The following is a 13,519-nucleotide window of genomic DNA, read 5'->3' as shown; positions in this document are numbered from 1 at the left end:
AATTTAATGTGCTTATTTTCTGTACTCTTTTGAAGCGGCACAGCTGAGTGAAATTTGCCCCAAACTGACAAGTTGTAAAAATCACGGATTTTGTAAAAACAAGTTAATAGAAATCTTCCCAGGACTGTTTTAAAACTGAATTCCAGTGGAGATGGTAAAGCAAGGATTCTCTTGCAGAATTTACAATCCAAACATTGCAGCCTTGTGCTAGTCAAATGTGTGAAAACATAAAAGCAAAAAATATTAAACTAACTAAAAGCTACCTATAAAAGTGAAACTAACCAGTTTCACTGATCAAGCTGAGATATGCAAAAAGCAAAGAAACAGCCTAAATGATTAAAAGTACTTCATTTAAAAAAACCTCTGTTTTAGTAATCTAAAGGGGTATTTTTAAAACACAGATAAAGAAGTTATATGATTTTTAAGGTGACAATGTTCATTTAATATGTAGCATAGTGAAGTTATGCACACCTGAAGACTGAACATCATAAAAAAGGGCAATGACTCTTAAAACCTTTTCACTGTTACAGCACACATATGTACTTAGGGATTAAGAACAGATTTCTGTATTAATTTTAAATTCTAAAATATAGTGGATAACTTGAATGGGAATATTTCCCCAATATGAAATAATATTGATCAGAAATAGGGAAATACACAAACTACCGTCTAGAAGAGAGCTGCAACTTATATAGTAATATCTAAGGTACAAAATTCATGCCTACAGTGTGCCTTATTTAATCTAATCAAAGCATAGCTATTTGTTGTACACAGCCTAATCAGCACTGGTAAGTAAAGATCTGAAAATTAGTCCAGAAGCAGGCCCTGATCCAGTAAAGCACTTAAACACGTGCATAACTTTCAAGATGTGAGCATTCTGATTGACTTCAGTGGGATTACTCACATGCCTAAAGTTACAAGAGTGCTTAAATGGTTTGCTGGGTTGGGGTTGTATGGAGGATTTATCTGAGCCAAGCATGACTGCTGAATTGGGGAATGGTCTGCAATTTTCATGCATTCAGAACTCTCACTGACGTTCCATGTTTAAGATCAGGTCCTCAACAAGGAATGCACATATCCCTGAAGAAAGAAACCAAAGCTTTGGAATGAAATCAGCAAATCAGCATATAAGAGAGAGAATGGAGGATATAGCTTAATCCTTCAGTTGTTATCTTTGTCATGCCAGGGGAAGGGACCAGGAGTTCTAAAAGTGTCCATCTTCCTGAGTCCTTCTTTAGGAGGTATGCCATATATATAGTATATCCATAGGGACTTTCAAATAGCCGTGTACTGAGGGTCCAGAGCCTGCAACACTGAAATCAGTGACAGTTTTGTCAATAGCATCAATGGGGAAAAGATTGGACCCTGAGCATATCATCCAGGTTTCTCTAGGCAACAAGTGTTTTGCCCTAATCTTTTAAAGATTTTTGTTTTAAGTTTTACTGTAAACAGGCCTTCATTAATTTACCTTGATTTGCAAAATCTGCTTTGGTGTCTGGAGACTCATTTTAGTTATTTACTGTAAAATGGGTATCTAAACATATGCAGCATGTACTATATTTTTTTAACTGATTTAATATGCACAGGCACTTTTAAAATATAAGTCAGAGACTGATTATTCAGGTTTAACAAAAACTATGATTTAAAGAGGACCTGCGGACTGCAAAGATTTCTTCTAAAAAAGCTAATTCATCATGCCTCACAGGGCGTTAGAGCAAGAGCTTTTTCCTTTCTCCAAAACAAAGATTTAGCTAAGGCCTGACCCTGAAAATCCTTAATTATGTGAGTGGTCTTCAACGAGGCCCTGATCCTGCACTACTGTAACCAGTGGGGGCAGGAGAAAGGCCCTGCTCTGAAGGGACTACCTTCCAGAGAGATTGTAATTGAGTCTTTATGCTCATTCAGTCCTGCCAACAAAGATACCAATTAGTGCCAATTATGATGTTGCTCTTGTCCACTAGGCACTCAGGAGGGTCCATCAGCTTTTTCATACAGAACAGAATTCAGCTGTTAACTACTTTCAGTCACTATCAACCTGTGTAAAATTCAAACCAATGACCTATATCTGACAGGTTCTATGTCCCATTAAGAGTCCCCAAGCCATCATGATCCTGCCTCCTTCCCAAAATATTTAGACAGGTCACAAGGACAAATGAAAGTAAAATGTGGGATTACGTTTTTTAAAAAATGTCATTAAGTAACGGAGTATTTTTCATCTCTCAAGGTCAACAAATAGATGCAACTAAAATTTTTAATGGAACTTTGTCAGGATAAAAATCATGCATATTAAAAAAATTATTCAGCTGTGTTACCAATATTAATATCTTAGTTATGAAAAATTAATGTTAGAAATCTAATTGACTTTTTATTCATTTAATATATTTGTATATTTTTTGCACTTCATTTGCCTTACAGAATGAAAACATACTAGTCAGTTTCACTTTGGTGCATGATGTTTAACTTTCTAAAACTCATGCCTTATACCAATGCCTCAGTGCTTGGCTTTCAAATACTAAACAGGAATTTTTAAATCCAAACCAAAATCTATTTTCATTTACTTCATCTTAAAAAAACCCATTTCACTGAATACAGTGTTTCGTAAAACCTCCTTTTCTCCAAACAAAGGATCTTAATTTTGCTTACCTCATCTATGTGAATAATTCTTGGTTAGACAAATGGCTCCAATGCAGTCAATGAAACTGCTTGCATCAGTAGAGATTGCAAGTCCCAGATAAGGAAGACAGAAGATAAGAAAAAATCTCCTACTTCATTTTTTTCTCTCTCTACAAAACTGAAATGCAGCATCTCTGTAAACTTTAAAGATTAGAGGTTTAGTGACAGATTTTGCATTATATAAAACTGTAATAAAACATAATGAAGCAAAACATAATGTAAGCGTAACGAATTCCAGAGTTTTTATATTTTAGGGCCTGATCCTGCAAACCCTTTCTTTTTGGAGTGATTCTGCAGCCCTTGTTCATATACATGCTGTTTACTCATGCAAGCAGTTCCATTAAATCCATGGGACTACTCACAGCAGAGCTACTCATTGTGAGTATGGATTACAGGATCTGGTCTATACCTAAGGATGTACAGGATCAGACTGCAAGATAAAAAAGTATAAACTTCATCCTGATTACATTATATTTTGCTTCATTATGCTTTTATATAAGATATCAAAATCAGTCACCAAACCTGTAACCTCTACAGATTATACAGAGACAATATTTCACTTTAGGAGAGAAATTACAACAACAACAACAAAAAAAAGAAGAAGTAGGAGGCAGTTTTTCTTACCTGCTGTCTTCTTCATCTTCTACTTCATTGTAATGGCCCAGTGCCAGCACTTAACAGATCAGAGACCAGGACAAAGAAAAGTTAATTACTGTATGTAAACCTAGTTTTTTCTATGACTCATTTGTTCTCGATGAGGTCTCCTGCATGCCAAATGTTAAACAGTACAGTCATTACATTTTTTGACAATTAATGCAAATTCTACAGCTTTGCTGTCTTCATAAATGACAACACCCATCAGTGTTAAAACTTGCATTTTTTCCAATTATCAAAAGATATGTTGATATTAGATTTGGGACTCCATCTTGCACTCTCTACTAGGATGAAGTTCTGTTTGACTCCATTGAATCTTTTGTCTGAATTAGGTCTTTTGGAGTCAAAATTGTTGCAAAGTAATCTCTTTTTTCATTATGATATATATGTGTATACACATACACTCTCTCTCTCTCTAATATGAGGACATTTCTAACTTCATAAACTTTATACACCGAATTTACAGCTCACAAAACCACTCAGTTAAGCTAGAGACAATGCCCCTGGCCTCATGTGTAAAACAGAGGAAGTAACTATGCTCCCATTGCAGTCAATGACAAAATTCCTATTGGCTACTCTGGTGCCCTATAAATTCCTTTGACTATTTAGAAACACAACTTCTAATCCCTGCAGATATAGTTTATCATTTCTTCCTCCTGAGCTGCATAATCTATGTTCATAGAATCATAGAATATCAGGGTTGGAAGGGACCTCAAGAGGTCATCTAGTCCAACCCCCTGCTCAAAGCAGGACCAATTCCCAACTAAATCAGGGCTTTGTCAAGCCGGGCCTTAAAAACCTCCAAGGAAGGAGACTCCACCACCTTGTGTGTGTGTCTTTCACTTTATCCATTTTGTGGTATGTGGGTCCTTGAGGGGAGACCTCAAAAACAACAAGATCCTTTCTGCTTTGGATAGATGCTAAAGATTCCATGGTACTTTTTGTAAGAGAAGGGGTTCACTCTAGTGACTATGGCTAAATTTCTATGGTACTACTAAAAAATCTTGTGCTACCAAGAGCTTAGCTTGTGCCTATATGAGAGTCACTTCAAACACCTATTTATAACCAACACTACCATCCTAGCAATCATTTTGTCTTTTATATTTTTGCAATGTAACTTGTTTTCTCTCTAGTTTATATATTATACTAGAGTTTGTTTAATGGAGCTGAGTTTTCTTTCTTTTTACTCTATTAGCATTGAAAATATTTTGGGGAAAAAGTCAGACTTATACACACACACACACACACACACACACACTTGAAGGAATCTTAAAAGTAGCTGAAAGTCACTTGCTTCTCATGTTTATTTATTCAGTCTGAGATGATCACCACATACTGAACACTCACCATACAACATTACATTGCTCCAGTCCTTGCGATATTACTACACATTTCAAAGAGTATAATTTACACAATTGTCATCTTGAGGCTGCATTTTGTCTAGGGCTGACAAAAGATCACAAGGTAGGGAGCAAAGACAATGACTATTTCATGGGATCCCATATTTATGCAATTTTCTTCCACCACAGATTGACAAAACAATCTAAACAGTAGCTTGTAAAGCCTTCTTTGATGTCACCAACATGCTTATATTATATATTTAGTATAAAACAAGAAGAAATATTACTGAAAATATCACACAAATAATTAATATTTCACTAGAGATGGGCATGAACAAAAATATTCATGATCTGAATTCCTCAAAATAAGGAGGTATCTGAAATCCAAATGCAGAACAAGATTTGAATCTGAACAAGAGCAAGGATGGTACAGTGATTAGGGCATTAGCCAGGGACTCAGGAGACCTGCATTCAGTTCCCTTCTCTGCCACAGACTGCCTGTGCGATGTTGGGCAAAACACTTATTTTCACTCTGTCTCAGTTCTCCAATTGTAAAAAATGGGACAATGGCATTTCCATACTTCACAGGGGTATTGTGAAGCTGAACGCATTGAAGACAGAAAGGCACTCAGTAACTCCAGCAAGGAAGGCCATGTATGTACCATAGCTAGAGTTTTACCAATAATACTTTACAATACTTTTCACTTACAAAGCTTTTTTATCCACCTGCTGATCTCAAAACATTTCATGATGGGCGAGTATTGTCATCTCCATTTTACAAATAGAAAGTAACAGAGTCAAAGAGAGGTGAAGTCACTTGCCCAATGTCACAGAGTGAATCTGAGCAGGACCTCACATTGGTAGCCACATTATTTAAAAACCTTCAAAGACATTAAATATCTAAATAGGACTGAGGGTCGAGTCCTGCTTGCCTGCATTCACTTTCAAGTGGCTACTGAAGACTGGATCGAAGGATTTGGCACAAAGTAAATAAATAGTAGTACATTGACCACATTAAGTATTTCTACAGATCTGAACTTTCTACCAGTTCCAGAGAGGTTCCCTCTACGTACAATGGAGAATTATGCTGGAACCAAAATAATTCAACCTGAGAAATGTTTTAAATACAACCATTGGAAATACAATCCTAAACTTGGCACTTTGATACTGATCAGCAACATTGCCATACCTGCACCAATAAAACAGAATGGAAAATGTTTGCCATTATCCATCTTCCATTTTTAAAAAAGGGACTCGATGCTGCATTCTCTGTGCTACCAAAACTCCCACTGAGTTCACTAGAAGTTTTGGGTGTGCAAGGAATGCAGAACTAAGTCCAACAATGATCAAGAAACACTTCATTTATTCAAGGCTTCCTGGAAGTTCTGTTGCTCAGACATGGCCTCCCACTTCTTTCACCATCCAAGTCTTTTCCTTAATTACTTACATGCTCCTTGATTAGCACTTTGCTGATTATAAGTGATTTCTTTTTCTTGCATGGTCAGTACATATCCAGGCTGACAAAGGTTTTTCTCTGTTACATCAGTGTACTCCCATCTCAGTATTACAGAATTACAGTCTGAAGATTCTTATATTTTAAAAACACGGATCCTGTGGTAAAACCTGTGAGACAGGATTTCAGAGTGAGAGATCTTCCCACATCATTCCACTGAGGGGGTTGGAAGTGGGGTTTCCCCCTCCATGGAAGAGGCTGCAAAGCTGATCCTTAAAGCCAGCAAATCTTTGGTGTGTGGGACACCAGGGTAAACCTTACAAAGGCCTTGTTCCTCCAGAGTGGTGCTGAATCTCAACATGCCTCTGCCCAATTACAGTCATATTGTCAGGGCTTCCATCTTGCTATGGCTGCCTGTAGGAAGCAGGACAGACTCAGAACAAAAGGTAATGAAGTCCCAAACTATTATCTTTCTAAACTAATTTCTATGGGATTGAAGAGGGGATGATGCAGGTGTAAAATTAGTTGAGATGGTTGAATACTGCCAAAAAGAATTTTCAAATTATTTTTTTTAATGAAAGACAGTAAAATTCCCCGGATAATGTACAGAAACAATAATTAAAATTAACTAATTAATATTGGAAACCATGCAAAAAACAAACAAACACAATTCACCCCCGTATGTATGTGGTTTCCAATGTGAGTTCCAGTAGATCAGGTAAGATTTGAACTGAAATCCCAAAACTTATGAAGATCACATTCTCTAGTCATTTCCAAAACATCATGATTTGTACTTAGAGTCAATGACCATCAGCGTTTTGACAGGTGTGTGCGTGCACTATTTCATAGCTTAATGCCTACATTTTCAAGGGCTGGACTCCTTTTTTACACTTGCACATGCAATATAAAAATATCTAACACCCGCACAAGCACTTTAAATAGTCTAAAACCTGAAGGTGCACAAGCTGTAACATTTGTACATGCAAAGTCGAGGGTCTATGGTTTCAAATTCTAACATCTGTATACCTGTCGGGGTCAGACAATTTAAAGTGTTTGGGCAGGTAGAAATTCTCTTAGCACACAGGTGTCCAGACCTGCAAAGTATGTGTCTAAGTATCTGTGCATACACACAGTGGGTGGGTAAAAGCCTAAATGAAAGCTTACTCATAAATAATGTGATGGTAATTACCATTAGAAATCATTTTATTTTCAAATAAGTGCTAATGTCTATACCTTGACACAATATCAAATATAGCTGGAACACATTTATCTAATTGTTGTTTTAAATTTTTCATGTGAATTTAGTGCTAATGAAAGGTGGCAGATTGCTAGCCTTGGAGACTGAAGTCCTATGTACATCCAAGGAACAGATACAACATGTCCAGTGGCACTGCAAGCTTTCCCACACTCACAGGCACCGACTTTCCAAAGTGCCAGGGGGAGCTCAACCTCCGGTTCTGCCTGAGGCCTCGCCCCCACTCCACCCAAGTCCCTACCCCGCCCCACCTCTTCCCACCCCTCCTCCTCCCGCCTAGTTCTGCCCCCTCCCCCGAGCGCACCATATCCTCGCTTCTCCCCCCCAGAGCCTCCTGCATGCCACAAAACAGCTGATTGCGGTGGGCGGGAGGCACAAGGAGGGAGGGGGAGGCGCTGATCCGCAGGGCCCACCAGCAGGTGGGAGGCACTGGGGTGTGTGTGGGGGAGCTGATGGGGGGTTGCTGGTGGGTTCTCACCACTCACCTTTTTTCCCCGTGGGTGCTCCAGCCCCGGAGCACCCACCGAGTCGGCAGCTATGCCCACACTTTTTCAACAAGATGCCTTAACTCTGATTAGAAAGGACAGAACCTGGTCTCTCTCCTGGAACTGTCAAAAAGGGGACCAAATAGGTGTAATTATGGTGGTACTTTTCATGGTGGTGATAACTATCAAGTGCAAACTGGACTCAGACCAACAACTCATTTCACCTAGGCCACTGAACAGACATTAGAGAGTAAAAACTTTTGTTGAATACAGAGCTGAGCCTTGTATTTTAATCAGTGAGCATGTATGGCACATCTGTGTGTGTGTGTGTGTGTGTGTGTGTGTGTGTGTGTGTGTGTGTGTGTGTGTGTGTGTATATATATATATAAAAATAAAACACATGCAAAAACTAAGTTAAAAAATACTATTAAGATTACAAAGCATAGGCAGTATGTTGCATAGGCTGGGGAAGGCCATGCCTCCCCAAACAGCCCAGCATGGCCCCCTGAAGCCCCCTCATGATTGCCCTGGGCCCCAGCCAGGCAGGCTGCTTCTCTTCAGGGAAGCCCTGCTGGGACTGGGGCTAGGGCGGTGGGGACTTGGGGTGGCTGGGACCACCCAGCACTGAGGGGCCCCCGGGAGTTAGGGCTATGCCACCTGGCACTGCAGAGGGGTGGAGGGGGGGGGGCTGGAGATATTGGGGTTGTCCCCACATGTTAGGCATTCAGCATGGGAAATTTTAGCTAAATGGTTAAATTTTGCCAAAGTTATAAGCAACTTAAAACAAAATCCTATAATAGGAAATGGCAAGAAAACTAAATAATAGGCAGGGCGATTAGCCTTGCTTATAATATGATACATACACTTCATCATGGTCATTAATTATAATATATGTAATTGATAAAAAAGATATTTCTTAATCAAAACTAAATATTTTCCCCTAAGTTAGCATATTACATTACCAACAAACACTTCACTAATTTACCTTCTTTAAAAAATCTCATTTATAGCTTGCAAAGTGAGAACCTTAAGAGGTTATAAAAATATGAAATGACATAAAACTCTGCAGAATGGAAGAGAGTGTCTTGTATTTACTGAAATAAATCTGTAGAGTGCTCAGATCCTATGGACATGGCCTTAGTGAAAGAACCTAGATAGACTGAAGAGCAGTCTCTTGAAAAACTCTTGAAAACTGTATGTTCTCTCTTTGAAAAAGGCAGAAGCAATGGTTTTATTTAAGCCATTTGAATTGAGAGCGGAGCTTGCAAGAATTCCCAAGTTTTATTTTTTTTAACTTGACCCATTTACACATTAACATGAAACATCTCTGTTTTCTCAGACATCTACTGTTTGGGAACCTGTCATATAATTTGTCATTCTTAATGAGACTGCATTTAACTGTGGGTGTAAAAAATACAAAGATGAGGTGTGCCCGGCGAACCCAGGATATGAGTCACTTCAGCCGACATTTTGCATTATATCCTTCCTACGTAGTAATTAAATGAAACAGGAAAGGAAAACAGAGAAGGGGTAACAGAAAAGGGAGGAAATGGATTCCCTTAGGGTTAGGTTTTCCCACCTGTCCATAACAATGATGTTTTCCTCATCATTTAATTTAAAAGAATCATGAAAGGGATTAGTAAGAAAGATAACAGTAAATTAATCACCAGGAAGGAGCGTGATGACAATGTCATAGGTTGAATAAAAGCTGCGTGTCTCAAAGGGACTTGCCTTAAAGGTTTTCCTTTAAGGTTGGGAGAACTCAGTTTGCTAAATTTCAACCTATTTGAACAACACAGTATTTGAATGGAATTATCTGAGGTGTGTGTTTTGTTTAAATATCTGGAGCATGGGGTGAGAGAGGAGCACAACGTACGAATGTGTGTGTGTGTATGTGTGTGTCTGTGTAATTACTATCATCCAAAAGCTAGTCACCTGGAAAGATACTCAGAATCCAGACAATTAAAAGGTAAGGGCAGTTTAAATGAATTTTTGAAATGTTCAGATTGGTGTGGAGCATACTCTAAAGTGCACTTTTGATATCTTGCTACCAACTGTCAATGTGCTTATATGTATTTTTGAAATGTTAGTGTTTTTTGTGCATGTTTAAGCTAGTGGAAAGGTCCTTGGAGGTACCATTGTTCAGTCAGAGACTGTACCAAGGTTAGGGCAAAGTACTTTTTACTGGTGTCAAATTTATAACATGCATCAGTGTAAAAGATAAATGTTCTTTAAAAGCTGATATTTCCTTGAGACGTTCTTATAGTTAGAACATCATACAGGAAGACAACACAAAGGGCAGGATTATTTGGTAGGTAATAAAACTTCCATCTAGCTAGCCATCTGTCCACCCACCCAGTCAAGTTCACACGCCACAGAATCCAAGCACGTTCTGATTTCCCTCTGGTGTGAATGTATTGGGCTATTAGGACCTTATAGACTTCAAATAGATCAAGTGAAATGGAGAGATTCCTAAAAACAGATTAAAGATACCACTTGAGTAGTTAACAAATATTCCTGTTCCTGCATAGTTTAAAAAATCATCAACAAAACCCCTCCGCTGTACGATAATCCCTGCCATCAGATCAGCTCTCCGATATTTCTTAAACCAAATTTGCCAATACTCACAGACCAACCAACCATCTCCTGAGTTATAAAGTCATTCAAAATTAATAGAGTTTACTGTACTCTGAACCACGTAATTATTTGCCTACTGATTGTGCTATAAAATCTACATTAGAAAAATACCTTGTGAGGAGGACAAATAGCAACAACATACTACATTTGATGATATAGTCCAAGGAATCTTATTCATGAATCCTTCTATAATTTTAGACAAGTCACAGGAGAAAGTATTTTAGTCTTTTGGGGCCCAACGGAATGTTAATAATGCCACAAGTGGCATGTGAGTAGTCCCACTAGTGCATGTGAGTAGTCCCACTGACTTCAGTGGGAGAGCTATTCATGTGCATAAAGTTAAGCATTTGCTAAGTCTTAGCATGGCCAGGGTCTTGATTTGCATAGCACAAGCTTCCATTTAATCAAAACAAAAAGGTGTAGTTTTAAAATTAAATTTCCCCTGAAAAATACCAGGGTTAATACGACGGGATTTTTTTTTTTTTTTTTTTTTTTTTTTTACACAAAACTTAAAAAAAAATTGTGAACCCAGAACTTCATCAGGTTTTCTCATCCCTAGTTTCTTTATGTATCTGTTCATCTGACTTCTTCTGGCAGTGTATTAGACTTTGAGATGTTTAATCTGGCAGGTAATTCTGTTCATTCTGAAAAAAAATACGTAGGGGTAAAATGCATTCAAATGTTATTCTACTCTATTCATGCTCTGTTGTGTTGGCTTTCATATTTAAACTTAGCAGCACTGTTTTACAATAATTAGTTTCCATTTCATATTAATCTGTTTTGTCAGCAGTAAAGAGCAGCAAACAACAAACTGTACCATCCTCCAGGACTCCAGGGAGATTAATTACATCCTAGTTATTAATCAAAAATAATAACTCTCCTAGAAAAGTGGGTGCTTATAAATATATCTGGAGGAAATGTTTGCCTTTACTATAAAGGGGTAAAGTTTGCTATGTAAACTCTAGTGCTCTGCTATTTTTCCTTCTCTGCAGTTGTAGTTCTAGACAAACATTTCACTTGAGCTAAGTTACAACTTCATCCATCAAATACTATATGTGATTGCTGAAAAGCAGTCTCATTCACCATTTTAGTTGTAAGTAACCTAATTATAGTGTGTTGAGCTACAGTAGATCTGTGTTTTCCTTGAATTTCAGGATACTATCACATTTCTCTCTTAAGCCTGAGCTCATACAATTGCTCATACAGTGTCTGCATAAAAGACTTTGCAGTACAATACAAGCTTGTCTCTACTTTTTGTGGTGGACCCATAAAAGATAGAAACACGATCTCTTCTTTCAGCTTTTACCGGTGAAATGGTAGATTGACAGAGTCACTATCATGCTGCTCTGGTAGAAATAGAGAGTCAGAAAACCCATAAAGATAAAAGAAGGTGTCAGTTTTGCTAAACCTGTGTGTCCTCATTGCACCTAAAAATGTAAAGGGAAGATTTTTCAAAGGCACAAATGGCAGGTAGGTGCCTAATTTCCATTGGAAGTCAATGTAATACATTTAAAGTCAATGGAAGTTGGGTGCCTAGTTGTGTCTTTGAAAATACCACCCAAATATTTTGGTTTGCAGGAGATCTTGGTGCAATGATTAATCCAACAATGGATGGAGAAACTGCTACAAGTATTCGTACTTGAAAGCTGCTACAAGCTGCTAGTTAAAATATAGCTGGAAAAGGGAACTGTGTGGTACGTAGTAGCTTTAGGATAGAGATATTTATTATTATTATTATTTAAAATCACATGGTTTGCTTCTATCAGCAAAAACTATTCTAGGACGCATCATTTCCTAGCAATGCCAGGGCTCATCCTCACGGGTATTTACTATAAGAATTGCTGCACCATCAGCATGTGTGTCAATCACTTTGCAGTTGGAATTGGGAGTAAAAGATCCTCCTTTCTTCCAATACCATACAGAATATGGTGCTTTTCCGAGTTTCCTTCTGTCAGGGGTAGAATTTTAAAAATATTATTTACAAGAAAACTTTACCTCGAGGACAGTTTCCCCTAATGTGCTACTGTGGCAATGGGGACACTGGAGAAGCAGCAATGCAGCAAAGACTTGCTCATCTAGCATAAAAAAAATGCATCAAAGATAAATTCATAAACTAGAAAATAAAATAAAGCAAGAGAAGTGACATCTGGCTTGCTGTAATACAGCTAAAACAGATGGGACTTTTATCAAAAGGTACTGAGTAGAGATGGAGCTTTTAGTAAACAAGCAAAGAGGGCATGCTACACTACTTTAAAACAAAACTTTAATGCTCAGCTAATAAAGCAGGGAAAAGTTGGCTAGATTACTTGTAGGCAAGAAAGACCCTAATCCAATCTCAACTATTAAAGAAGTGGAAACTGGGGACATTTCAAATAATACAGTAGATCTAGCTAGCGGGTTTTATAAAATACATTTTATTAGCACCTGCATCCATCAGAAGCAGCAGGCTCCGGCAGCAGAATGCTTGAGTTTCTTGATTACCGTAATTAAATCTCCCCATTATTCAGCCAAATCAGGAACAGGCTCTGGGTCAACTGATGACCAGGGTGGAATTGTTAGACGGAATCAGGCCCTGATTCTGAAAAGCACTTAAGCATGTACTTAACATTCAGAATGTGCTGATGTGCTTTGCTGAATAAAGAGAAAATTACTCAAGTTTTACAAATTTTTCAATGATTAATTTTAGCAGTGATTGACCAGGGTTACCAGCTGCTAAAATGCTATTTGTTAAATTGTTGTGACATAATGACAACAAATATTTTGTCTAGTATTCATTCAGCTCGAGGATTAAATTTAGACCTCAAAAGAGTAACAAGTTATGGCCAATAGCAATTAAAAAAAAAGATTCTAAACATGTGAACCACAAAGGCCAGACAAGCTTTATACTGGACTCATGTTTTAGTTAATATAGGACAACTTCTAGATGGGCTTGCAGACATAGGCCCAATAAACCAGGATGTTTGGATAGTCTTCCTGCAAAATGCCTTTGACAATGTGGAATGGGCCTACGTAAAGGAGGTGC

At 38.0% G+C, this 13,519-nt stretch overlaps 1 long non-coding RNA gene across 10 annotated transcripts in view; it reads right to left on the bottom strand.

Moving 5' to 3' along the window:
* The window catches only part of LOC101945653 (uncharacterized), a 100,894-nt gene that overhangs the window by 57,954 nt on the left and 29,421 nt on the right, over nucleotides 1-13,519 (bottom strand). The window contains exons 1-3 of one of the 10 annotated variants that reach the window (XR_010588689.1): nucleotides 7,861-8,089; nucleotides 6,442-6,534; nucleotides 6,115-6,290 (exon numbers count right to left, since the gene is read on the bottom strand). The exons of 6 other annotated variants lie outside the window; for them this stretch is intronic. This is a non-coding gene — a long non-coding RNA (uncharacterized LOC101945653). Of the gene's footprint in view, nucleotides 1-2,643; nucleotides 3,197-3,297; nucleotides 3,376-6,114; nucleotides 6,535-7,860; nucleotides 8,101-13,519 lie in introns of those variants that run through there. 3 more of the 10 variants (XR_010588687.1, XR_010588691.1, XR_010588688.1) reach the window with 3 other exon arrangements.

Source organism: Chrysemys picta, chromosome 6, assembly GCF_011386835.1.
Source record: "Chrysemys picta bellii isolate R12L10 chromosome 6, ASM1138683v2, whole genome shotgun sequence".
Lineage (NCBI taxonomy): Eukaryota > Metazoa > Chordata > Testudines > Emydidae > Chrysemys > Chrysemys picta.
Note: the sequence above shows the minus strand (reverse complement) of the source record. Positions and strands in the feature narration are given on the sequence as shown.